General features: G+C 36.2%; 1 long non-coding RNA gene across 1 annotated transcript in view; it reads right to left on the minus strand.

Moving 5' to 3' along the window:
- Positions 1–26621, minus strand: part of LOC144613159 (uncharacterized) — a 158403-nt gene that overhangs the window by 97655 nt on the left and 34127 nt on the right. Inside the window, exon 3 of the long non-coding RNA XR_013550463.2 lies at positions 19396–19482. This is a non-coding gene — a long non-coding RNA (uncharacterized LOC144613159). The remainder of the gene's footprint in view (positions 1–19395; positions 19483–26621) is intronic.

Raw genomic sequence — 26621 nt, forward strand, 5'->3', positions numbered from 1 at the left:
AGTTTATATTCTCACCAACAGTGTACAAGGGTTCCCTTTTCTGCACATTCTCGCCAGCATTTTTTTTAGAATAGCCTAACGGGTGTGAAGGGACATCTCATTGCAGTTTTAATGTGCATTTTCCAGATAATTCAAGATGTTAAGCATCTTTTCATGTACCTATTGGCCATATGTATGTCTTCTTTGGAAAAATGCATTTTCATGTTTTTTGCCAAATTTTTAATTGGATTATTTCTTTTTATGTTATTGAGTTGTAAATTGTATCTTTATATATTTTGGACATTAACCCGTGTCAGATAAGTGGTTTGCAAATATTTTCTCCCATTTATTAGGTTGATTCATTTATTATTTGATTGATGGTTTCCTTTGCTGTGCGGAGTTTTTTAATTTGATATAGTCAAACTATATCTTTTGTTGCCTTTGATTTTAGTGTCAAATTCAGAAAGATCCATGTTGATGCACTTACCTAATATGTTTTTTTTTTCTTCTAGGAGTTTTGTCATTTTGCAGCTCATGTTCAAGTATTTCATCCATATTTAGTTGACTTTTGTGTATGGTGAAAGAGTGATCCAGTTTCATTCTTTTTCATGTATTCAGTTTTTACAACACAATTTTTTGAAGAGACAATTCTTTCCCCATATTGTTGGTGCTTTGTTGAAAATAAATTGACCAAATATGCATGAGTTTATTTCTGGGCTCTCTATTCTGTTCACTGATCTCTGTGTGTTTTTATGCCAACCAGTCCATTTGGTCACTATAGCTCTATAATACAGTTTGAAATCAGGGTAGATGATTCCTCTAGCGATGTTTTCTCTCAAGATTGCTTTGACTATTCAGGATCCTTTGAGATTCCACACAAATTTTAAGATTATGTTTTTCTATTTCTATGAAAATTGCCATTGGAATTGTGATAGGCATTGTATCAAATCTGTAGATTGCTTTAGGTGGTACAGACATTTTATTTACCTATTTTTTTAATTTGTTAATGTTTATTTTTGAGAGAGAGAGAAAGAGAAAGAGACAGAGCATGAGTAGGGGAGGGGCAGAGAGAGAGAAAGACAGAATCCTAAGCAGCCTCCAGGCTCTGAGCTGTCAGCACAGACCCCAATGCGGGGCTCAAACTCATAAACTGTGAGATTATGACCTGAGTGAAAGTCAGACACTCAACCAACTGAGCCACCCAGGCACCCTAGTACAGACATTTTAATAATATCATTTTTCCAATCTATGAACACTGAATACCTTTCATATATTTTCATCTTCTTTAATTTATTTCATCAATGTTTTATAGTTGTTGGCACATAGATCTTTTACCACCTTGATTAACTTTATTCCTAGATATTTTATTCTTTTTGAGGAAGTAACAGATGGGATTATTTTCTTAATTTTTCTTTCAAATAGTTCATTGTTAATGCATAGAAACACAATTGATTTTTGGATGCTGAATTTTTATACTGCAACTTTACTGAATTTTTTATTCTAACAGTTTTTTTAGTAGAGTCTTTATCTAATGCAGCATCTGCAAACATCACTCTGGTTAGCATTTCCAACACTATGTCGAATAAAAGTGGTAAAAATGGACATCCTTGGTTTGTTCCTGATCTTACAGGAAAAACTTTTAGCTCTTCAACACTGAGTTGATATTATCTGTCGGCTTGTCATATATGGCCTTTATTATGTTGAAATATACATACCTAATTTGCTAGGCATTTTTATCATGAAAAGATGTTAAATTTTATCAGATGGTTTTTCTACATCTATTTAGGTAACATATAATTTTTATATATCACATTTTTTAAACATGGTGTATCACATTTACTGATTTCTAGATGTTGAACAACCCTTGCATCCCAAGAATAAATACCACTTGATCATGGTGTTTGATCCTTTTAATATACCGTTGAATTTGGTTTGCTAATATTTTGTTGAGGATTTTTGCATTTCTGTTCATCAGTGACACTGACCTTTAACTTGCTTTTCTTGTAGTGTCCTTGTACAACATTGATGCTAGGGTAATGATGGACTGGTAAAATGGGTTTGGAAGTGTTCCCTCCTTTTCTATTTTGGAAGAGGTTGAGAAGGTTGGTATTAATTCTTCTTTAAATGTTTGGTAAAATTCAACACTTAATCCATCTTGTCCTGGGCTTTTCTTTGTTGGGAAGCTTTTCATTAATTAATTCAATCTCTTTCCTAGTAATTTTTCTGTTCAGACTTTCTATTTCTTCATGATTCAGTCTTGGTAGCTTGTGTGTTTCTAGAAATTCATCCATGTCCTCTAGGTTATTTAATTTGTTGGTATAACTGTTCACGATTGTTTCTTATGATCCTTAGTATTTCTGTGTTACTAGTTGTAATGTCCCTCTTTCATTTCTAATTTTATTTGAGTCTTCTCTTTTTTGTTTAGAGTAGTTAAAGGTTTGTCAATTTTGTTTATGTTTTCAAAAATTCAGCTCCTAATTTCACTGAACTTTTCAATTGTCTTTCTAAACTCTATTTTATTTATTTACATTCTAACATTTATTTCCTTCCTCTTCTAGCTTTAGGCTTTGTTTGTTCCTCTTTTTCTAATTCCTTGAGGTATGAAGTTGGGTTGTTTATTTTAGATCTTTCTTTTTTCTTAATGTAGGTGTTTACCACTATAAATTTCCCGCTTAAGAATGCTTGTACTGCATCCCATATGTTTTGGTATGTTGTATTTCCATTTTCATTTGTCTAAAGATATTTTTTACTTACGCTTTGATTTCTTCTTTGACCTGTTAATTATTCAGGAGCATCTTGTTTAATCTCCACATAATTGTGAATTTTCCAATTTTCCTCTTGTAACTGGTTTCTATTTTCATACTAATGTGGTCAGAAAAGACCCTTGATGTGATTTCAATCTTCGTAAGTTTGTTAAGACTCTTTTGTGGCCTGGAGAATGTTCCATGTGCACCTGAGAAGAATGTTTATTCTGCTGTTATTGGATGGAATGTTCTGTATAGATCTATTAGTTCCATCTGGTGTAACATGTAATTTAAGTCCAATGTTTTCTTATTAATATTCTGTCTGATCTACCCATTATTGAAAGTGGGGTAATTGAAGTCTTCTACTATTATTGTATTACAGCCTATTTATCCTTTCAGATCTGTTAATATTTGCTTTATATATTTAGGCATTCCAATGGTGGGTGTGTTTATAATTATGATTATTATGTCCTCTTAATGAATTGACCTTTTATCATTATGTATTGACCCATTTTGTTCTCTCATTACTGTTTCTCTTTTTCATGCAAGTATAGCTAGCCCTGCTCCCTCTTGGTTTCTACTTGCATGGAATATCTTTTCCCATCCCTTCACTTTCACTGTATGTATAACCTTAAATCTAAACTGAGTTTCATTTAGGGAGCATAGTGTTGGTCTTGTTTTCTTAATGCATTCAGCCACTCTATGTCTTTTCATTGTATGAATCAGACCATATACACATGATATGTATGGACCCACTATTGAGATTTTGTTAATTTGTTTTCTTGCTATTTTGTATTTTCTTTGTTTCTTTCTTCTTCTCTTACAATCTTTATGATTTGACTATTTTCTGTAGTAGTGTTTTGACTTCTTTATTTTTTATGTATCTACTATAGGTTTTTATTTTGTAGTTACCATTAGGCTTACATAAAACACCTTAAAGTTATAACAGTCTATTTTAAGCTAATAACTTAAATTTGAACACATACAAAAGCTCTACATTTTTACACTCCTCTCCCACCCCATATTTTTATTTTTGATGGCATAATTACATGTTTTTTATGTTATGTATCCATTTATAAAATCATCATAGTAATATTAATTTTTTCACATTTATTAATTTTTGAGAGACAGAGAGAGATAGAGTACGAGTGGGGGAGGGGCAGAGAGAGAAGGAGACAAAGAATCCAGAGCAGGATCCAGGCTCTGAGCAAGCTGTCAGCACAGAGACCAACATGGGCCTTAACCAAAGAGCCATGAGATCATGACCTGAGCTGAAGTCAGACACTTAACCAACTAATCCACCCAGGCACCCCATAATATTAATTTTAATACCATTGTCTCTTAATCTCTATGCTAGAGTTATACACAGTTTATCTACCACCTTAACAACATTAGAGTATTATGTATTTAACTACCTGTTTTCCTTTATCAGTAAGCTTTCTACTTTCATATATTTAATGTAACCATTAACACCTTCTAATTTCAGTTTGAAGAACCCTAACATTTCTTATAAGGCTAGTCTAGCGGTGATGAACCCTAATTTCTGTTTGTCTTAAAAACTCTTTATCTCTCCCTCAATTCTGAAGAACAACTATGCTAAGTGAAGTATTCTTGGTTGGCAGGTTCTCTCAGCGCTTGAATATATCATCCTATTCACCTCTGGTTTCCAAGGATCCTGCTGAAAAATCAGCTTATAATCTTACAGGGGAAGGAGGAGAAAGGAGATGTTCTCTTATATGTAAAAAGTTTTTCTTTTGCTGCTTTTAAGATTCTCTCTTTAATTTTAATATGTTTCAGATTGGGGCTTTTTAGATAGATCTTTTTTGGAACTCTTCAAAAGAGAGTTCTTTTGGAGAAAGAGAAACTCTCCCTTTTCTCTTTCTGGGACCTCTATAATGTATATATGAGTATGCTTGACAGTTCTTCATTAGTCCTTAAGCTATCTTCACTCTTTTTTCATTTTTGCTCCTCTGATTAGGTGAATTCCACTTCCCACCACTGCCCTGTCTTCAAGTTCATTGATCCTTTCTTCCATTTCATCTACTGGGCTATAGAACCCCTCTGCTGAATTTTTCAGTTCAGTTATCATCTTCTACTCTATGATTTCTCTTTGATTTTCTTATATTTCTATCTACTTGTTAAAATCCTCACTTTGGTCATGGATTCCTCTCCTGATCTTGTGAGCATCTTTATGTACAACTATTTTGAACTCTCTATTGGGTAAATCATTTAACTCCATTTCATTAAGATCAATTTCTGTAAATTTATCTTGTTCATTTGTTTGGGATATATTCCTCAGTTTCTTCATCTTGCTATAACCTCTGTTAGCTTCTGAGCATTAGACATAGCAGACACCTCTCCCAGTTTTGATGGTCTGCCCTCATGTAGGAGGTGAACTTTATCAGTCAGCCTAATCTAAGTTCCTGGTTGCCTCTCGAACCTTGAGATCATGATCCGAGCTGAAGTCAGACACTTAACCAACTAATCCAGCTTGTGATTGTTCAAGCTGGCATCTTTGTTCTTAGTGGTTCCCAGTCATTGTGGGTGTGCCAAGACTGTCAGTGTCCCAAAGTGTGGGAAATACTAATATACCTGTTCAAGTTCCCAGAGAACTACTAACTGCTTACCCCCTTAGCTCCCCAATGGAGGATAATTGGAAGCTCAACCTTCAGGCAACAGCAGGGAAAGTTGGAGATTAGCACTTATTAGAGATAAATTAAAATATATTATATTATATTTTATAATATTTTATATTTTATATTATAATATTTTATATTATATTAATATATTAATTATATTATAATATTTTATATTATAAAATATATTATAAAAAATAATTTTTTTTGCATATTCACTCTGTGATAAGCCAGAGGGAAAAGTTGTTCGGGCTGTTTGTGGCCAAATAGAACTGCCTCTTTGTTTTATGTGGTCCTAGGTGATTCATGAATGTTGAGCCCTATAAGTTCCTAGGGTTGGGTCATTTGGGAAACAGTCCCTTGTGTGGCAGCCATAACCGTGGGGGGTACTAGATGTGTGTGCAAGCCCCTTCCTGGGAGAAGCTGGTAACATGGTTTTACTGAAGGAACAAGTAAAAGGGAGAAGGTAGGGAAAGTGCTCTCTAGCTCTTTCAGGCTCCAGGAAGGTATCCAGTCAGCACCTAAATGTGGTTTAAATAGAAACTAGACCCTCAGACAGCAGCTGGCAAAGTATGAAATCAAATCCCTTCCATGGAAAAACTGGAGGGCAATTTTGTCTGCTCTCTCTGCACGGAGTCCACAGAGATAGCCATGAGGAGTGCTTATATCCCTGATAATTGCTCCTTTGTTTGTTAAACTTCCGTGAGACTGCTCCAAGGCTGTGATTCATGGTCAGAGTGTGTCTCAGCCTTCCCTACCCACTTCATTGTTGGTATTTCCTCAGCCACCCAACATGTAGGAGTCATTCAACTAGTTTCTGGATTTCTCTCAGGGTATTGATCCATGTGTAGCTGTATATATAGTGCAGTGAGAGGAGGGAAATTCAGAAAGAAGCCTATGTTGCTATCTTGGTGATATCCTGTAGGTTATGTAAATGTTAGTATGGGATCATGTTATAATATCATGCCCTCTTCTCCAACCGTACATGGCATGTTACAATGAAAACAAGTCCCCAAATGAATTTAACTTGGGCTTCAAAAAGACCAATTTATCATAGACCTCCTCTCCAGATTCAGAATTGATCAAGATATATAGAAAACTATAAGGTAGGAATTGAAATAAATATATATCCTTTATTATTAGAAAAACTATATTGGGACCTCATTTGGAACTGTGTAGGAATGAGATTTGGCAGTTTAACTATACAAGTAGCAACAATTAAAATCTAGACAGAATCTGAGGTAGTTTCTTATCTGAAGAGAATCTGGAGTTTAAATATGGGTAAGATGAGTTTTAGCAACAGCAATGAGGTCATAGTCAGTGGGCTAATTATCTCAAAGTGGTGAGCAAATGCAATTTCCTAGGACAAAAGCAGCTTGTAACTTTAGCGAGCCAACACAATTTCCCACAGCAAACATTTGAATAAGCCTTGACGTTAACATAGTCTTAATATTACAGGTTATAACATTAGATTAAAAATAAAACTTGGTCTTTCCTTAATCTTTCTTATCTGAAATGAATGGCAAATGCCACACTTATAGTTTGAATTCTTAAAGCCCTTGTGTCAACAAAATTTATTCTGACTCTGTATTTCTTTCATTAAAAGTTTTTTAATGTTTATTTATTTTTGAAGGAGAGACAGAGTGTGAGCAGGCAGGGGCAGGGGACAGAGAGAGAGGGAGACACAGAATATGAAGCAGGCTCCAGGCTCTGAGCTGTCAGCACAGAGCCCAACGTGGGGTTTGAACTCATGAGCTGTGAGATCATGACCTGAGCCAAAGTTGGACACTCAACTGACTGAGCCACCCAGGTGCCCCTGTATTTCTTTAATTTTAAACATAATTGAGCTTACCTGCTTAATTTGGACAATTCCAGGCTTGTCTGATATGCTTACCTTCAAAAAGAGAAGACCAACAAAAGATCTGGGGACAGAAGATGAAGAGGAAGAGAAAGAGGTAGGAAGGAAAGAGAGAGATAACTCTGGAAAACCAGAAGCTAGGCTATACACTGAACTCCTTTTCCCAATCTCACCAAAAAGTGGTCACTCCCACTCCTGGGCACAAGAGCAGATTAGAGGTATGGAGAACAATGAAAGCTTATTCCCAATGAGTGCTTCTAAATGGATGAAAGTATTAATGGAAGCTCTTATTTATGACCAGAATGAACTTGACGATAGTAAAGAGTATTTCCCCTAGTGTTAATATTGCTCAGGAAAATTATGGCTAATGATGGAATACTGGAGAAAACAAAAAATAAAGGAGCAGATGGTAAAACAGAAACCAGCAAAGGTAAAGGATAGCCAGGAAGATTGGAGGAGAAAAAACCCTGGTGTCTTAGAAACATAATTAAGATAAGGCTGACTGGAAAAAAAATTCAACAAGGAGAAATTGTTCAAGTCACCAAACATTACACAGTCTATAATCTACATGATTAAAGACAATTGCTGTGAACCACTTGTGTCAGGCACAGTGCTACACGTGCAGCTCAGCCAATCCCCTAAAGAGGAGGTGTTATTATTTCCACCTCACTAAGAAAAAAACTGAGGTTAAGACAAATTAAGTAACTCATGACAGAGCTGGGATTTGAACTTATTACTTCTTTCTGACCATAGGATCTGGTCAGATCCTTTTCACCATACTGCAAAGCCTCTGAGAATGTAAAATTTGGCCTATGTATCAGATACATTTTATGCACCTCCTCAGGGTCTCTTGAGGCAATCACTAAACTCAGCTTCTTTTTTATTCTCAGCTATCCTGCAGCTACTCCTTCTATGACCATGGCCTACCAATTCCACTGGGATTCCCAAAGTTCCAGCTTCCTGGGATTGATGAGTCACTTTTCCAGTGTACCAGATATTTATTGCTGCATCTATTTCTGTGGGTCAGGAAACTGCACTGTTTTCTCTGGATTTGGTCTCTCACAAGGCTCCAATCAAGGTGGGTGTTAGGGCTGCAATCAACTGAGGCTGACCCGAAGAAGCACCCAAGTTCATACATGTAGTTTTGAACAGTATTTGGTTCCTCATGAGCTGCTGGCCTAGGCCTCTCTCAGTTCCTTGCCATGTGGGCCTCTCCATAGGACAACTCACAACATTTTAGCTGGCTTCATCAGAGAGAGCAAAGAATATGGATGGCAGCTAGATGGAAGTCACAGTCTTTTATAACCTAATCTCATAAGTGACATCCATCACTTTTGTAGTATTGTCATCGTGAAAAACATATCACTATACCCAGCCCATATCCAAGGGGAAGGGATTACACAAGAAGAACAGGAAGTGGGGATCATCGGGAGCCATTTCAGAAGTTTCAGAAGCTGCCTATCACACAGAATGGCTGGGCTGTATCACTAGGCTGCCTCTGCGCATCCTGAATTTCTGACCCCAATCAGTTCCATACTTGGAAGAAACACCATTAAGCCTCCTTCAGAAGTTTCACTTGCTCCCTATCTTTGACGGGGAAGGAGTGTATTTTGCAACTGGCTGCTAAAGTAATGTCCAAAAAGTAAAGGGCCTCCCTGATGAAGAAGCAAATGTCAGATGATATCCATCCCATTAGAACCTTCAGGGACCATGGGAGAGGCTACCAGAGTACAGTTGGCTCATGAAGGTCCTGGAAGAACTCTGGCCAGGGGTTTACTGCTAGGGGTGACTACTAGAGGTTCCTGATAGGGCAGGTTCCACCTTACCACACTGAGGACTGTGGGGTTCACTGTCTGGGGACACATCTGTATCTCATTCACAGTCTACCAGGACACCATGGCACATTGGGAAGAACACCAAAAACAGGTCATTAAGGATGGTCCTTAGTTAGGTCTAGTTTCAGTATTGCAGGGAAAGAACAGAGAATTAAGGATTTGAGGTTATTAGTCTTGATTCTGCAAATCCTAGCATTCAACCAAAACTGGAAATAATTAAGTACATTGATAGATGTATTAGGGTTTCCAGAGAAACCAAACCAATAGGATACGTGTGTGTGTGTGTGTGTGTGTGTGTGTGTGTGTGTGTACACCTATATACATATGTATGTGTGTGTGTGTTTATATATAGATATAGATGATTTATTTTAAGGAATTGGTTCATGTGATTATGGAGGCTTGACAAGACCAAAATCTTTAGAGTAGGCCAGCAAGCCAGTGATCCCAGGGAAGAGCTTCAGTTAAAGTCCAAAGGTAGTTAGTTTCCTTCTTGCTTGAAGATCAGTCTTGGTTCTCTTCAGGCCTTCAAATGATTGGATGAAGCCCAACCACATATGGAAGGCAATCTGCTTTACTCATAATCCAAAGATTTAAATATTAATCCCATCCAAAAACACCTCCATACAAACACCCAGAACAATGTTTGACCAAATATCTAGTCCAGCCAAGTTGGCAAATAAAATTAACCATCACAATAGGAAATTTTCAAATATTTCTTTGTGTTGAAAGCCCAAGTTTACCATTATCTCCTTAGAGCCTTGAATTGGCACAAATTCTCTGCAATGATTGTTCTCTTTTGCCTTGAATCCTAAAATGGTTTAAGAGTATTTTTACTTTTGGGGCACCTGGGTGGCTCAGTCGGTTGGGCAGCCGACTTCGGCTCAGGTCATGATCTTGCAGTCCATGAGTTCGAGCCCCACGTCGGGCTCTGTGCTGGCAGCTCAGAGCCTGGAGCCTGTTTCAGATTCTGTGTCTCCCTCTCTCTGACCCTCCCCCGTTCATGCTCTGTCTCTCTCTGTCTCAAAAATAAATAAAAAACGTTAAAAAAAATTAAAAAAAAAAAAAGAGTATTTTTACTTTTGCATTCCTCACTCTACACACACCTTCAGGTCAATAGCTATATGGTAAGAATCCAGTCCTCTAATTTATAAAACTAATATGAGAAGAAATCTTCAAAAGCATTCTGTTAAACTTAATATTGGAAAGCCTGGAATGGTGCTAGGAACTTTGGAACATCAGTCAGAAAATAAGTTCCACAATTTTCCCTCTTACCTTGGTATTTAATGAAATGGGTGTTGTCATGTGATAGAGGGGACAAAACTAGAAGGAGACTGGGAAAGATAGTGTAGTAGTAGAGCTTATAATATCTTTGTTAAATAGTTCCATTTTCTAGTCAGACTTGTGTCATTCGACCCATACATTTCCTAAAAGTCAATGTGAACTGAATGTCCTTATCTTCCCTATGGCCATAGGCCTTAAAGCAACTTAGGCTTGGCTGGCACTTGTAAAAATTCAGATTCCCATGCCCTTGCTCAGAAACCCTGACTCAGTAGTGAGTCTGGAAAGGAGCCTGGAGCCTGTTTAACTGCTGACCAAGTCGAAAGACTCAGCAAAAGTGAGAATCTATAGAAAGAAAGCAAACTGCCTCTGCCTTAGTGTCCAGATTCACTTATAATGTTGTTAGCCCCATTCTTACTCTCTCTCTGACTTCCCAAACCCAGGGTACCTTTTATTCTACAAGTCCCTTCCTTTCTCCCTAGAACTTGAATTTGTCTCTACAAGACATATCATCTGCTGCATCACTATTGCTTATATGAACTCAAAAGTTCTGTCCCATTTAACACAGACCTGCCTGCTGCTACACACAAGTAAGAAAGATAAATCCCTATTCCTAGGTTGGCTAGATTTTTGTTTCTCAGAGTCAGGCCTAAGTCTTTTAACAACAGATCAAACTACTAATAACTTTAAAGCCATTCTAAACTGCTAGTATATCCAGAGATCCCTGAGCATTGTCCAGAAATTATCTAGCTAGGCTTTTTCTTTCCTTAAGCTTTGACTCAGTCCTGAATTATTCTGTTTTTTCCCAAATCCCTTTGTAATTGATGAGCATTTATTAGGTTTCTCTCCTTCCCAATCTCCCAAATACCAATATTATTTTGTTAAATTGCTTTTAAGACTATTAAGCCCTCTTCTGGTTAATTTCAGCCTAACATTCTTTCCTTTAAGAGGCCCTACATACTCCATTCCATGTGATTCCTGTGGGGCTGTCAATCATCAGGCCTCATCACTTTCACCCCAAAAAATAGCCACAAGATCCAAGCTTGCCAGACAGAGTATCCTATTTCCCCAGACTCAATGGATGGTTGATTAGTCCAGGGTAAGCACCTATACCAAGGAAGAAAACTCAGAGTCTTTTTTTTTTTCAGAGATTAATACGGATGCAAAAGAAAGCAGAGCGTATACTAGAGATTTAAGGATCACTTGGGTCTGAATGTATTAGGGACCGTATTTCCTACAATTTGAAAGAGAACCTGACATAGAAATTAAGCCGAAAGAAAATAGTCCCTGATGAACGTAAATGCAAAATTCTTCAACAAAATATTAGCAAACCAAATTCGACAAGACATTGAAAGGATCATACACCATGATCAGGTGAGATTTTACATTAAAAGGATCATACACCATGATCAAGTGAGTTTTATTCCAGGGATTCAAGGATGGTTCAACATCCACAAGTCAATCAATGTGATATATCACATTAACAAAATGAAATATAAAAATCATAAGATCATTTCAATAGATTATGAAAAAGCATTTGAAAAAATGCAACATCCACTTATGATAAAATTCTCAAAAAATTGGTAATAGGAACACAGCTCAACATAATAAAGGCCACATATGAAAAACCCACAGTAAATATCACACTCAATTGTGAAAAGCTGAAAGCTTTTCCTCTAATCAGGAACAAGACACAGATGCCTGCTCTCACCACTTTTATTCAGTATAGTACTGGAAGTCCTACCATGGAAAGTAGGCAAGAAGAAGAAACAAAAGGCATCCAGATAGGAAAGAAAGAGGTAAAACAGTCATTATTTGCAGATGATATGATTCTATATATATAAAACTGTAAAGACTCTACCAAAAAACTACTGGAATAAATGAATTCAGTAAAATTGCAGGGTACAAAACCAATATACAGAAATTGTTTGCATTTGTATATGCTAATAACGAAATATCAGAAAGAGAAATTAAGAAAACAATGCCATTTACAATGGCATCAAAAAGAATAAAATACATAGGAATAAATCTAACCAAGGAAGTGAAAGACCTATACACTGGAAAATATTAAAACAATGATGAAAGAAATTATGAAACATTGATGAAAGTAACCACACACAGAAAGATATTCTATTCTCATTGATTAGAAGAATTCATACTGTGAAAATGTCCATACCCAAAGCAATTATAGATTCAGTGCAATCCCTATCAAAATTCCAATGGAATTTTTCACAGAACTAAAACAAATAATTATAAATCTTTATGGAACCATAAAAGACAGCAAATAGTAGCCAAAGAAACCTTGAGAAAGAACAAAGCTGGAGGAATGATGTTCCCTGATTTCAAACTATACTACAAAGATACAGTAATCAAAACAGTATGGTATTGGCATAAAAACAGACACATAGGAGCATGTGGGTGGCTCAGTTGGTTAACCATCTGACTTGAGTTTGGCTCAGTTCATGATTTCACAGTTGTGAAATCTAGCACCACGTTGAGCTCCATGTTGGGTATGGAGCATAATTAAGCTTTTCTCTCTCTCTTCCTCTGCTACTCCCCTGCTTGTGTGCACACTCTCTCTCTCAAAAATAGATGATAGATAGATAGATAGATAGATAGATAGATGATAGATATTTTTTAAAAAACAGATACATAGATAAATGGAACGCAACAGAGAACTCAGAAATAAATCCACACATATATGGTCAATTAATTTACAACAAAGGAGACAAGACTATGCAATGGGGAAAAGACAGTCTCTTCAATAAATGATGCTAGAAAAACTGAACAGTCACATGCAAAAGAATGAAACTGGACCACTATCTTACACTGCACCCAAATTTACTCAAAATGGGTTAAAGATTTGAATGTAAGACCTGAAACCATACAAATCCTAGAAGAAAACATCAGCAGTAAGTTCCTTGACATCACTCTTGACAATATTTTTTTGGATCTGACTGTAAAGGCAATGTCAATGTAAGCTAAAATAAACAAATGGGACTATACTAAGCTACAAGGTTTATGCACAGCAAAACCATCAATAGAATAAAAAGGCAAAGTTCTGAATGGGAGAAAATATTTTTAAATCATACATCTGATAAGGGACTAATATCCAAAGTATATAAAGAACTCATACTTCATAAAACAGACTCTTAACTATAGAGAACAGAGTTGGTGGAGGGGAGGTGGGTAGGGGGCTGGGCTAAACAGGTGATGAGTATTAAGGAGGGCACTTGTGATGAGCATGGGGTGGTGTTGTATGTAACTGATGAATCACTAAACTCTACACCTGAAACTAATATTACACTGTATGTTAACTAACTGGAAATTAAATTTAAAAATGAAACAACAAAAAGCAAACAAAAAACTCATGCAACTCAATAACAACAACAACAACAACAACAACAACAACAAAATCCAATTTAAAAAATGGGCAGAGAGGGGCGCCTGGGTGGCTTGGTCAGTTAAGCGTCTGACTTTGGCTCAGGTCATGATCTCACAGTCCGTGAGTTTGAGCCCCGCGTCGGGCTCTGTGCTGACAGCTCAGAGCTTGGAGCCTGTTTCTGATTCTGTTTCTCCCTTTCTCTCTGCCCCTCCCCCGTTCATGCTCTGTCTCTCTCTGTCTCAAAAATAAATAAATGTTAAAAAAAAATTTTTAAAATGGGCAGAGAAAGGGTTAGTATCCAAAATATACAAAGAAATTCACACAACTCAACACCCAAAAAACAAATAATCTAATTAAAAATGGATAGAAGGGGTGCCTGGGTGGCTCAGTCAGTTAAGTGCCCAACTCTTGATTTCAGCTCAGGTCATGTCATGGTTTGTGAGATCAAGCCCCACATTAGGTTTCACTCTGACACTGCAGAGCCCGCTTGGGGTTCTCTCTCTATTCTCTCTCTTCCCGTCCCCCAACTCTCTTTTATTCTCTCTCTCTCTCTCTCTTGAAATAAATAAATAAATAAACTTTTTTTTAATTGGCAGAAGACATGAACAGACATTTCTCCAAAGAAAACATCCAGATGACCAGCAGACACATAAAAAGATGCTCATTATTTCTTATCACCAGAGAAATGCAAATGAAAACTACAATGAGATATCACCTCACACATTTCAGAATTGCTAAAATCATGTGGCACCTGGGTGGCTCAGTCAGTTGAGCAGCTGACTCTGCTCAGGTCACGATCTCATGGTTTGTGAGTTCCGAGCCCCACATCAGGCTCTGTGCTGGCAGTTCAGAGCCTGGAGCCTGCTTCAGATTCTGTGTCTCCCTCTCTCTGTGCCTCTCCCCCACTTGTGCTCTGTCTCTCTCTGTATCAAAAATAAATAAACATTAAAAAAAAAGAATTGCTAAAATAAAAACAGAGGAGACATCAAGTACTGGCGAGGAGATGGGGAAAAAAGAACACTCATGTATTGTTGGTGGGAATGCAAACTAGCGCAGTCACTCTGGAAAACAGTCATGGAGATTCCTCAAAAAGTTAAAAATAGAACTACTCTACGATCCAGCAATTGCACTACTGGGCATTTACGCAAAGAATACAAAAACGCTAATTCAAAGGGAGACATGCACCCATATGTTTACAGCAGCATTATTTACAATAGTCAAGATATGGAAACAGCCTATAGGTCCGTTGATTGATAAAGGGATAAAGGAAATGTGGTATATAGATACAATGGAATATTATTCAGCCATAAAAAGAAAGAAGCCTTGCCATTTGCAACAACACAGATGGAGCTAGAAAGTTTAATGCTAAGTGAAATAAATCAGTCAGAGAAAGACAAATACAATATGATTTCACTCATATGTGGAATTTAGGAAACAAAACAAATGAGCAAAGGGGGAAAAGAAAGAAAGAGATAGACAAACCAAGAAACAGACTCTTAGCTATAGAGAACTGATGGTTACTAGAGGGAAGGAGGGGGCGATGGGTGAAATAGGTGATGGGGATTAAGGAGCACACTTGTTGCAATAAGTACCTGGTGATTAAAATAAAAACTTTTTAAAAAATGGGCAGAGGATTGAATGGGCAGAGGCATTTTGCCAAAGAAGACATACAGATGGACAACAGGCATATGAAACGATGCTCAACGTCACTAATCATCAGGGGAATGCAAATAAAAACCACAACGAGATATCAACTCACACCTGTGAGAATGGCTAAAATCAAAAACAAGTGTTGACGATATGGGGAAAAGAGAACCCTCATACACTGTTAGCAGGAATGAAAATTAGTTCATCCACTATGGAAAACAGTATAAAGGTTCTTCAAAAAATTAAAAATAGAACTACCATATGGTCCAGCTATTCTGCTTCTGGGTATTTATCTGAAGAAAACAGAAACACTAATTGAAAAATAATATATGTTCCCCTATGTTTATTGAAGTATTAGTTACAATAGCCATGATATGGAAACAACCTATGTGTTCATCAATAGATAAATGGATAAAGAAGTTGTGATATATATACACAATGGAATACTAGTCAGCCATAAAAACAGAAGTGGTCTTGCCATTTGTGACAACATGGATGGAGCTTGAGGGTATTATGCTAAGTAAAATAAGCCAGACAGAGAAAGACAGATACCATTATAATTTCACTTATACATGTAATAAAAACAAAACAAAGTAAAACAAATCAAAACTCATAGAGATAACAGATTTATAATTGTCAGAGGGAAAGGGGGTTGGGAGGTGGGCAAAAGGAGTGAAAGGGATTACTGTATAGTGACAGATGATAACTAGACTTATTGTGGTGATCACTGTGTAGTAAATACAAATACCAAAATAGTATGTTGTATACCTGAAACTAATATGATGTGAAATACCAATTTTACCTCAATAAAAAATTATTGTAAAAAAGAAAACAAACAAACAAAAAAGAATAGAGCCAGGTGATGAAAAAAAGAAACAGATACCTGATAACATCATTTAAGCACCTGGAGACAGCCATGCCTAAAGCAGTAAACTCCTGTACTTTTCTGTTATGTGAACCAATAAATATTCTTCTATTGCCTAAGCTGGTTCAAGTTAGGTTTGTATCACTTGTAAGGAAAAGAATCCAGACCAATTTATCTCCATTCTCATACAATAACTCCATAGTTACTTTTTAGGAAGGGAAAATATTTCCCCACCATTATATACTTTACAGTGGCACAGAAATTATGTTCTTTCTTTTCCCTCTTTTTTTTTAACCTCAACTAGCTAAATAACTGTGCTAAGAGTCCCAATTAGTCAACATTTTTTTAATGTTTATTTATTTTTGAGAGAGAAAGTAGAGTAACAGAGTGTGAGCGGTGGAGGGGCAGAGAGAGAGGGAGACACAGAATCCGAAGCAGGCTCCAGGCTCCGAGCTGTCAGCACAGAGCCCAACATGAGCTCAAACTGACGAACCATGACAGCATGACCTGAGCCACGACCTGAGCCAAAGTTGGGCGCTTAACTGACTGAGCCACCCTGGAGCCCCTCAAGTAGTCAACATTTTTAAACACTATGCTGCCTTCAAGTAACTTGTGAAGAGGTGTGGCCACACAGATATGCAGAGTGACTGGTCTGGTCCTAATATAGAGGTAAAGCCACCTTGGGTTTGTTAACATGATCCATCTTACTCTTTCATGATTAGGCCATGAAATATACACAAAACCTACTGGGTATTATTGTCAACAGCCTGAGACCAATAGTAAGGCTTAACATATTACCTATCACAACCTATACGCATCCCTTCCAAATTTCCCCATTTCTATCAAACTGTCCCTTTCTCCTTTACCAACTATCTTTGATCTACTATCATAATCCATTGCTTCTTTTCAAGAGGTTCACAGAGCCTCTTGAATCTGATGCTGACTTTGTTTTCACAGTCCCAGGTTAAAACCATTTGGCTTTCATAGATCTGGCTAAAATAGTCCTCAGTCACACTTTATCATGGGGCTCCTAATAATGTGTTAAAATGTATTCCCAGATCCACTGCCACTGTATTCAATCCAGACTCCTCACCATCTCTCCTCACCACTCAGTACCTCCTCTTCCTCCTCATCTATCACCTCTAATCTCTCTCCTCCACTCTTTCAGTTGATCCTCTTTTAGGTTTTTTTAAAAGTCCAGTTGAGTCACTATCTTGTGTGGGGTCCACCCTATCAAAGTTTGATTTTTTTTTTCATTTTTAAAAATAAAATCTCCAAAAAGCAAATTTTGAAAAAGCAAATTTTATACTATAGCACAATTCCTAGGAGCAATTTTATGATAAAAGTGAAAAGAAGAAACCTTTGTGGTTGAATATTTTAACTTGATAAAAATGCTTTCTAGGTTTCATTGTTTCAATGTATTAGTTAAAAACTACACTAAATACTTCCATATGGCAGTGACTTCATTTTTGTGAATAAATAAACTGACCTAAATACATTCCAAGAGAGATTGCTCAACTAAACCCATAAATGTTGGATTCGAAAATATATTAAACTCTAGCAAAGAAGAGTAGAGGCTGAAAGTTAAAAATGTTTTATACAGTTCAGGTCAAATAGAAATGCAGTTAATTTCTAAATCCTCTTTAAACATTTAAAAAAATAGAAAAGCATCAGTGTGCTCCTGAGTCAATTAACTCAAAAGTTTTTTCCACTTTAGAAGTTTATTCTCTTTCAGGCTCACTCTATTTGAACAGGTAGTTTCTTTTGAGCCTTAAAAATTCTTATCAGAATTCCCACAAAAAAAAATAATAAGTAAGACATACATATTACTCTACATGTTTGGGTTAGCCAAACTCTAAGAATTGTTGTTTGTAGAATACTGAAGTCCTGTTTTAAAGTCTTCTTATGACATTTATATTAATATGGCTACTCCCCACTGAAACTAAAAAGAACACTAAATAGACTGCAGAGGATAAATTTCAGACAGTGACCAATTTACAAGGTCAACAATATGACTTACAGATTAATCATCAGACAAACAATTTGACTTCACAGTCTATGCAATTCAGATTATCAAGGTTCACTTTATTAACTAAAACCTGATCTGAATGGACATGAGGATATTTATAATTTTTACTGTCTTTATTTACTCATTTATTATGAATCATTAATGGAAAGTACTACCCCAGTGAAGAGGAAAAATTCTAATTTCCAAAACAATCTGGCCTCAGGGATTCTGGATAAAGGATGGGAAGCTGTATCATTATTTCATTGTATTGGAAATGTCGATCCCCTTTCTCCATTGTGTACAGATTTTAGAAACAGTGTCTTCAACAGTAAGTTCCTTAAGTGAGGAGATTAGTCATTTTCACACCTCTCTCATTACCCCAGCTACTCTGAATAAAGTACCATGCTAGGCATTGGGACAGTACAGATAAGGCACGATCCCCGTGTTTTAGATGCTCACAAATTGAGGAGTCATGATACATGCACTCATATTTACCAAATCTGTAAATAAATGCTATAGAATTTCCAAGGTAAGAATGTTCACACACGCCTTGAATCTCATGGGATCTCTATGAAAGAGGTGACACTTGTGCTGGGTCTGGAAGAACACATAAGACTCATACAAATACAGAAGAGGGAAGTGTACTCCAAAATAAGGCAAATGGCATAAACGCAAGAAATTGGAATGTTCATGACCAGCTCCTAGAACAATGAATGAAATGACAGATTTAGCTAGAATGAGAGGTAGGGGACTTATGTAATATTGATTGTATGTTTTTACCTAGCACTAAACTGGAAACTTGAAACATAACTCTGCCATCAGAGAACTATAATCTAGTAAAAGGAGACAGATACCTAAAGAACTGTCCTAAAATTTTATAGGTGCTGTGATTGTGTGACATGAGGATACCAAGGAAGAAATTATCAAATCTGAGTGGATAGCTAAGGAAAGGCTTCTTGGGGAAAGTAGTGATTGAGTTAGTTCATAGAAAATACATTAGTATAACTAACCATGTACTCAAAGCCAGAGGCTGTTCTAAAATGTTATCTAAATGGATCTATATTGCAAGTTTAAAGCTCTTACAAGAAAATTCTACAACCTTTTGGTAGGCTATTACAACATTTAACAGCCTTTACTCTTACAATGTTCTTTTTACTTACCACATGAAGGTCCCTTTTCTTACAAAATTCAGCACGGAATATTTTATAACTTCCAGGTTAAGTTTCCCATGTTCATATCAACATTTCCTAAGAGTGAAAATTAAAGGGGAAAGATATGCTGCTTAAATCCCAATACAGACAACTTTAACTCAGTAACCCTGACACAAAAGAACACCTGATTTAGCCTCAGTGCTGGCAATCTATCTTTGTTTGCCTTCCTTGGGCTGCTATACAAATACAGAGAACAGTACTGCTTTGGGAAACAGGATTAACTAAAATCCAGGTGCTTAAAATATTACTCAATCCAAACATAAACACACCAGAGTGTTTATGCATCAGTCGCTCCAAATACCCTTCACAGGCTACTTTATTTCCCACTTTAGTTTACTTATTGTAATCCCTTCTCTTCAACATACTCAGGAACCCTATTAAATGATAGCAAAGATTTTCTCTTTCTAGAATATGGAATCTCTCTCTTGCAATTGGCAGAACATAAACATGCTCAAATTTCTTTAAATTTTAAAATAATTGTATTATTTAAAACCAATTTCCCTGAACCTTCATTTTAATAGACATGGGGTATTCTTTTTCTTTTAATGCATGACCCAGCAGTCCCCAGTTTTCTTAGGGCACTCACATTAGTGATTTCATGTGCTCAGAGAAAAGACCTACCCCTAACCTGATTTAGATCTCCTCCACTGTACTCATGTAGCATTCACACACACTATAATTATATTGAACTGTGAACCCTGATTTATTATCTGTCTCTTCACGACACTAAAGACTTACAATGTTTTATGTGAATCTCATCCATTCAACATGGATGGATAAATGGGTGGATGGATAGGTCAATGGATGGATGGGTGAATAAAGAGACAGATGACAAACCTCATTTAATCTTTATAAGCAGAGATTTTAATTCAACTCTATAATTTCATGACTGCAAGGGCCATGCTTTTTTACTTTTTAAATTTTTTTTAATTGGTTTTGAAGTTTATTTATTTTGAGAAAGAGATGGAGAGCAAATTGGGGAGCAGCAGACAGAGAGGGAGACAGAATCCCAAGCAGGCTCTGAGCCATCAGCACAGAGCCAAAGTGGGGCTTGAACTCACGAACTGTGAGATCATGATCTGAGCCAAAGTCAAGAGTCGAACATTTAACCAACTGTGCCACCCAGACACCATGCTACTTTAAATGTAGTATGTCTGCCATCTAGATGTCTTCTTTCCAAAAGTGTTCATGTCTTTTGCCCATTTATTCATTAGATTATTTGTTTTTTGGGTGTTCAGTTTGATAAGTTCTTTATAGATTTTGGATACTAACCCTTTATCTATCATCTGAAAATAACTTCTTCCATTCAGTCGGTTGCCTTTTAGTTTTGCTGATTGTTTCCTTCGCAGTGCAGATTTTTATCTTGATGAGGTCCCAATAGTTCATTTTTGCTTTTGTTTCCCTAGCCTCCAGAGGCATGTCTAGTAAGAAGCTGTTGTAGCCAAGATCAAAGATGTTGTTGCCTCTTCTAGGATTTTGATGGTTTCCTGTTTTACATTTAGAACTTTTATCCATTTTGAATTTATTTTTGTGTATGGTGTAAGAAAGTGGTCCAGGTTCATTCTTCTGCATGTCACTGTCCAGTTTCCCAAATACCATTTGCAGAAGAGACTCTTTTTTCCAATGGATAGTCTTTCCTGCTTTGTCAAAGACCAGTTGGCCATACATTTGTGGGTCCATATCTGGGTTCACTATTCTGTTCCATTGATCTATGTGTCTGTTTTTCTGCCAGTACCAAACCGAAAATTGTCAAACAAGACATCCAGATGGCTAACAGACACATGAAAAGATGCTCAACATCACTCATCATAACGGTAATACAAATCAAAACTATAATGAGATATCACCTAACACTTGTCAGAGTAGCTAAGATTAACAACTCAGGAAACAACATATGTTGTCAAGGATGTGGAGAAAGGGAAACACTTGCATTGCTGGTGGAATGCTGGTGGTGCAGTCACTCTGGAAACCAGTATGGAGGTTCCTCAAAAAATTAAAAATAGAACTACCCTAAAATCGAGCAATTAAACTACTACGTATTTATCCAAAGGATACAAAAATGATGATTCGAAGAGACACCTGCATCCCAATGTTTATAGCAGCACTATTGACAATAGCCAAATTATGGAAAGAGCCCAAATGTCCATTGACTGACGAATGGATAAAGAAGATGTGGTGTGTGTGTGTGTGTGTGTGTGTGTACATATACACAATGGAATATTACTTGGTGATCAAAAAGAATTAAATCATGCCATTTGCAACAATGTGGATGGAAGTAGAGTGTGTTATGCTCAACACCCCACCAGCAACCCTCAGTTTGTTGTTGTATTTAAGAGTCTCTTATGGTTTGCCTCCCTCTCTGTTTTCATCTTATTTTTCCTTCCCTTCCCCTATGTTCATCTGTTGTGTTTCTTAAATTCCACATATGAATAGTTCAGAACATTCTTCTAAGTAGTTAAAATAAATATAAAGGTTTAATACTGATATGGGCTGGAAAGAAGAGATATACTTCCAAAAATAATTTCTGAGAACTTATTATATAGGGTGATAGTAGAGAATTTTAAAACTTCAATTTTTAAGTAAGTGAAAAATACATTAGCTAAGTATTTAAGAAATTCCTAAGACCATTTTAACTAGACTTAAAGAATTTTTTTCTTTTTTTTTTTTTTAACGTTTATTTATTTTTGAGACAGAGAGAGACAGAGCATGAACAGGGAGGGGCAGAGAGAGAGGGAGACACAGAATCGGAAACAGGCTCCAGGCTCTGAGCTGTCAGCACAGAGCCCGACGCGGGGCTCGAACTCACAGACCGTGAGATCGTGACCTGAGCTGAAGTCAGACGCTTAACCGACTGAGCCACCCAGGTGCCCCAAGAATTTTTTTTAATGTATATTTATTTTTGAGACATAGAGTACAAGCGGTGAAGGGGCAGAGAGAGAGAGGGAGACACAGAATCCAAAGCAGGCTCCAGACTCCGAGCTGTCAGCACAGAGCCTGATGTGGGGCTTGAACCCACAAACAGTGAGATCATGACCTGAGCCAAAGTCAGCCACTTAACTGACTGAGCCACCCAAGTATCTCCATTTTAACTAGACTTAAACAGTTCAGCATGATTCAGATCAGGCCCAGTTGTAGATAATAATAAAAGGCTAGTTAAAATCCATCACCTCACATAGTTACAATTTTTTTTCTTGAAATTAGAAATGTTAAAAAAAAAAAAAAAAAAAGAAATTAGAAATGTTAACATTTACTTTCTTAGTAACTTTCAAATATACAATATTATTAATATAGTCCTTGCTCTTATTGGTCCCACTTTATATACAGGTGAACTGACACTCAAAGTGGTCACATTACAAGATGACATAATAAAGTAGTGCCAGAATCTAAACCCCAGATTATCTGGGTTTAGTTCACCAAAGTAAAGATGTGATTCTCAAAATGTATAAATTACTGCTATTTTCATACTCATTATTGTTTTGACATTATGTTCTGGGGCAGCAATTTACCATAATAGTTGTGTTACTTAAATTCAATTTCTCCCACTTGTAAAGAACAAAAAAAACACATATCTACCTCTATCAGCATCTCTAATAAAAATTATTACTGTGATTAAATTGAAGAACTTCTTTGGACCCTCAAGGCCACCCATTCATTCAATAGCAGGAATGTTTCAAAAAAAGTTCCAGAGACAGCACTGGGAAGCAGACCTGTGCACAATCCCCGGGAGGAAACACAGATGCAGATTCCCACAGTAGGCACAGACATGCCTTACTTCCTCCTCTCCTTTACTGTCATCCCCTTTTTCCATGCTTGGTTTCACTAGCATTTTTCCTATTGTCTTATTTTTCCCGTTTTACCATTTTAAGCAGAATATTGTATACAACTAAAGCAGCATACAAACTGAATTAAACTTCCAGGATACAGAAGTGTTTAAATCTGGGAAACATATAGTTTTAATATAGTGAAAATGGTTTAAAATGGAAAAATTATATTGCAAAACTATATTTAACCTTTTAAGACAACCATCATTTATATTTAAGAGACAAAAAGGTTTACCCAAGAATTCCTAATGACACCTCATTAACAAAGATTTTTCCACTCTTTTACAAAACTTAAGTCTAGATCCTTCATGAAGTCCAGTATGGTACTTATTATTTTTAAAACAAAGTCCTGACCTCTAGTGGCTAAATTGAATTAATTCAATAATTGAATCTACTGAATAATCCTAACATCAAAAAACAGACAACTATTATAACCCCCCAATGTAATTCAGTAGGGAATATACAGTTCCACCTATGACATATTTGTAAAAAAAGAAAAAAAAGAAAAAAAAAAAGCTCAGACTTGAATCTGAATTAGCCTCTAGGTCTAACATAACAACCAGGTTAGTGGAAATAAAAAGCTAGATAAACAAGGTAAACAATACCAATCTAGAATGTGGGAAATTCTACCACCTAAGATCCATTCTTTACAAAAAGAAGAAAGTGATGGGAGAGAAAACTCTTACAGATTAAAAGTATCTTAAGAGACATACTATGTAGAATCTCAAAAACCAAAAAAAAACGAATAAACAAAAAATAAAATCAAACTATACATACAGAGAACGCTCTGATGACTGCCACAGTGAAGTGGGGTAGGGGGATGGGCAAAATAGGTGAAGGGCAGTAGGAGATATAGGCTTCCAGTTATGGAATAAATAAATCAAGAGAATAAAAGGCACACAATAGGGAATACGGTCAATGATATTATAATAGCATTGTATGGTGAAGATGGTAGTTGTACTCGTAGTGAGCATAAATAACATAAGATACAGACAAGTTGAATCACTATGCTATATATCTGAAATTAATGTAACACTCAAATATACGTATGTATATATATACATATATGTATATATACACATACATATATATGTATCATCATGAACATACAAAAAAGAGACACATTAAACAAATGCAATGTGTGAACCTTGTTTGGATATTAATCTGAACAGATTTCCTTCTAAATTACAAAAACTAGGGAAATGTAAACTCTGTAATCAGATGACATTATGAAATTACAGTTTAAGACGTGATACTGATATTATGATTACTTTTAAATGATCTCTTAGATGTAATGAAGTATTTATAATTAGAATTTTTTTTTAATTTATGAAATTTATTGTCAAATTGGTTTCCATACAACACCCAGCGCTCATCCCAAAAGGTGTCCTCCTCAATACCCATCACCCACCCTGCCCTCCCTCCCACCCCCCATCAACCCTCAGTTTGTTCTCAGTTTTTAACAGTCTCTTATGCTTTGGCTCTCTCCCACTCTAACCTCTATAATTGGAATTTTTAAAATATCAGAGAATTATAAGAAAACTATAGATGCAAAGGCAGAAATGTGTTTGAGAAGATAAGGTAAGATCAAAAAGGTCATGGAGGTATGGGATAACATAGAGTTTTGTAGGGTTTTTAATGACTTTGGCTATGTGAAATGGAAAGCCATCAAGAATATTTTTAGCAGAGGAGTAATATAATCAGGTTTAGATATTAAATTCTTCATGGAAAGCACACTGTTGACAGGCAATGGTGGACACAGAGCAACCAGTCAGGAAGCTGTGGCCATTAGAGAGGATAATAAATGGTGGCTTGGACAGCACAGTGAGAAGTGGTCATATTCTGTCATATTTCATAAGTAGAGCTGACAGGTTTACTAAATGTGAGCAAATGTGATGATTACATGTGACTATGAGAAAAAGAGAGGAGTCCAATATGGCCACAGTTTTCTAAGCTGATCTATTGGAAAGATGAAAATGCCATCAGGAAATGGGAAAGATAACAGGAGAGGACTTGGGGAATTTGAAGTTCAGTTTTTACCATGGTTTCCCTCCTTAGTTTTATTGAGATATAATTGACATATATTATATATATATATATAATATTTTATTAGCTTAAGGTATACAACATAATAAATTTGATATAAGTATATATTGTGAAATGATCACCACAGCAAGTCTAGCTAACATTCATCACCTCACATAGTTACAACTTTTTTCATGAGGTGAGGCTTTTAAGACTTACTCTCTTAGCAACTTCACGTATACAATACAGTATTATTAACCATAGTCACCATCCTGTACATTACATTCCCAGAACTTATAATGTGAAATTTATACCTACTGACCACCTTTGATTATCTTCACCCATTTCTCTCACCCCCCTAACACCTCCTCCAGCAACCACCAATCTTTTCTGTTTCTATGGGTTCAGGTTTTTTTTTTTAATTCCATATATAACTGAGGGCATATAGTATTTGCCTTTCTCTATATAACTGATTCTACTTAACATAATGCCCTCAAGGTCTAAACATGTTCTGAATGGAAGGATTTCCTTCTTTTTTATCATGAAATAATAACCCATTATAAATATACACCACATTTTCTTTCTTTTATCCATTGATGGACAGTTAGGTTTGTTTCTGTTTTGGCTATTGTAAATAATTCTGCAATGAACATTGGAGGGGGTCAGATATACCTTCAATATAGTTATTTTATTTCCTTCAGATATATGACAGAATAGAACTGCTCGATCATAAGGTGCTTCTCTTTTTAACTTTTTTAAAGGAAACTCCATACTGTTTTACATATGGCTGCCCCAATTTATATACCCACCAGCAGTACACAAGGATTCCCTTTCCTCTATACCCCCACCGACACTTGTATCTGTTGTCTTTTTCATGACAGCAACACTAACAGGTGTGAGGTGATACCTCATTGTGGTTTTGATCTGGATTTCTCTGATTATTAATGATGCTGAGCATCTTTTCATGTACCTGTTGGCCATTTGTATGTCTTCTCTGGGAAAATGTCTAATCAGTTCATCTGACCATTTTTTTAATCATATTGTTTATGGCGTTTTTTGCCAAGTTATGTCATGTCTTTATATTTTTTATATTAACCCCTTATCAGATATACAATTTGAAAATATTTCCTCCCATTTGATAGGTTACCTTTTCATTTTGTTGATGGTTTCCTTCATGTGAAGAAGTTTCTTAGTTTGATGTAGTCCCACTTGTTTACTTTTGCTTTTGTTGCCTTAGTTTTTGGTATCAAATATAAAAAAACATTGCCAAAACTGTTATCAAGGATCCTAGTCCCATGTTTTCTACTAGTTTTATGATTTCAGTTATTA

Source organism: Panthera onca, chromosome A1, assembly GCF_046562875.1.
Source record: "Panthera onca isolate mPanOnc1 chromosome A1, mPanOnc1 haplotype 2, whole genome shotgun sequence".
NCBI lineage: Eukaryota > Metazoa > Chordata > Mammalia > Carnivora > Felidae > Panthera > Panthera onca.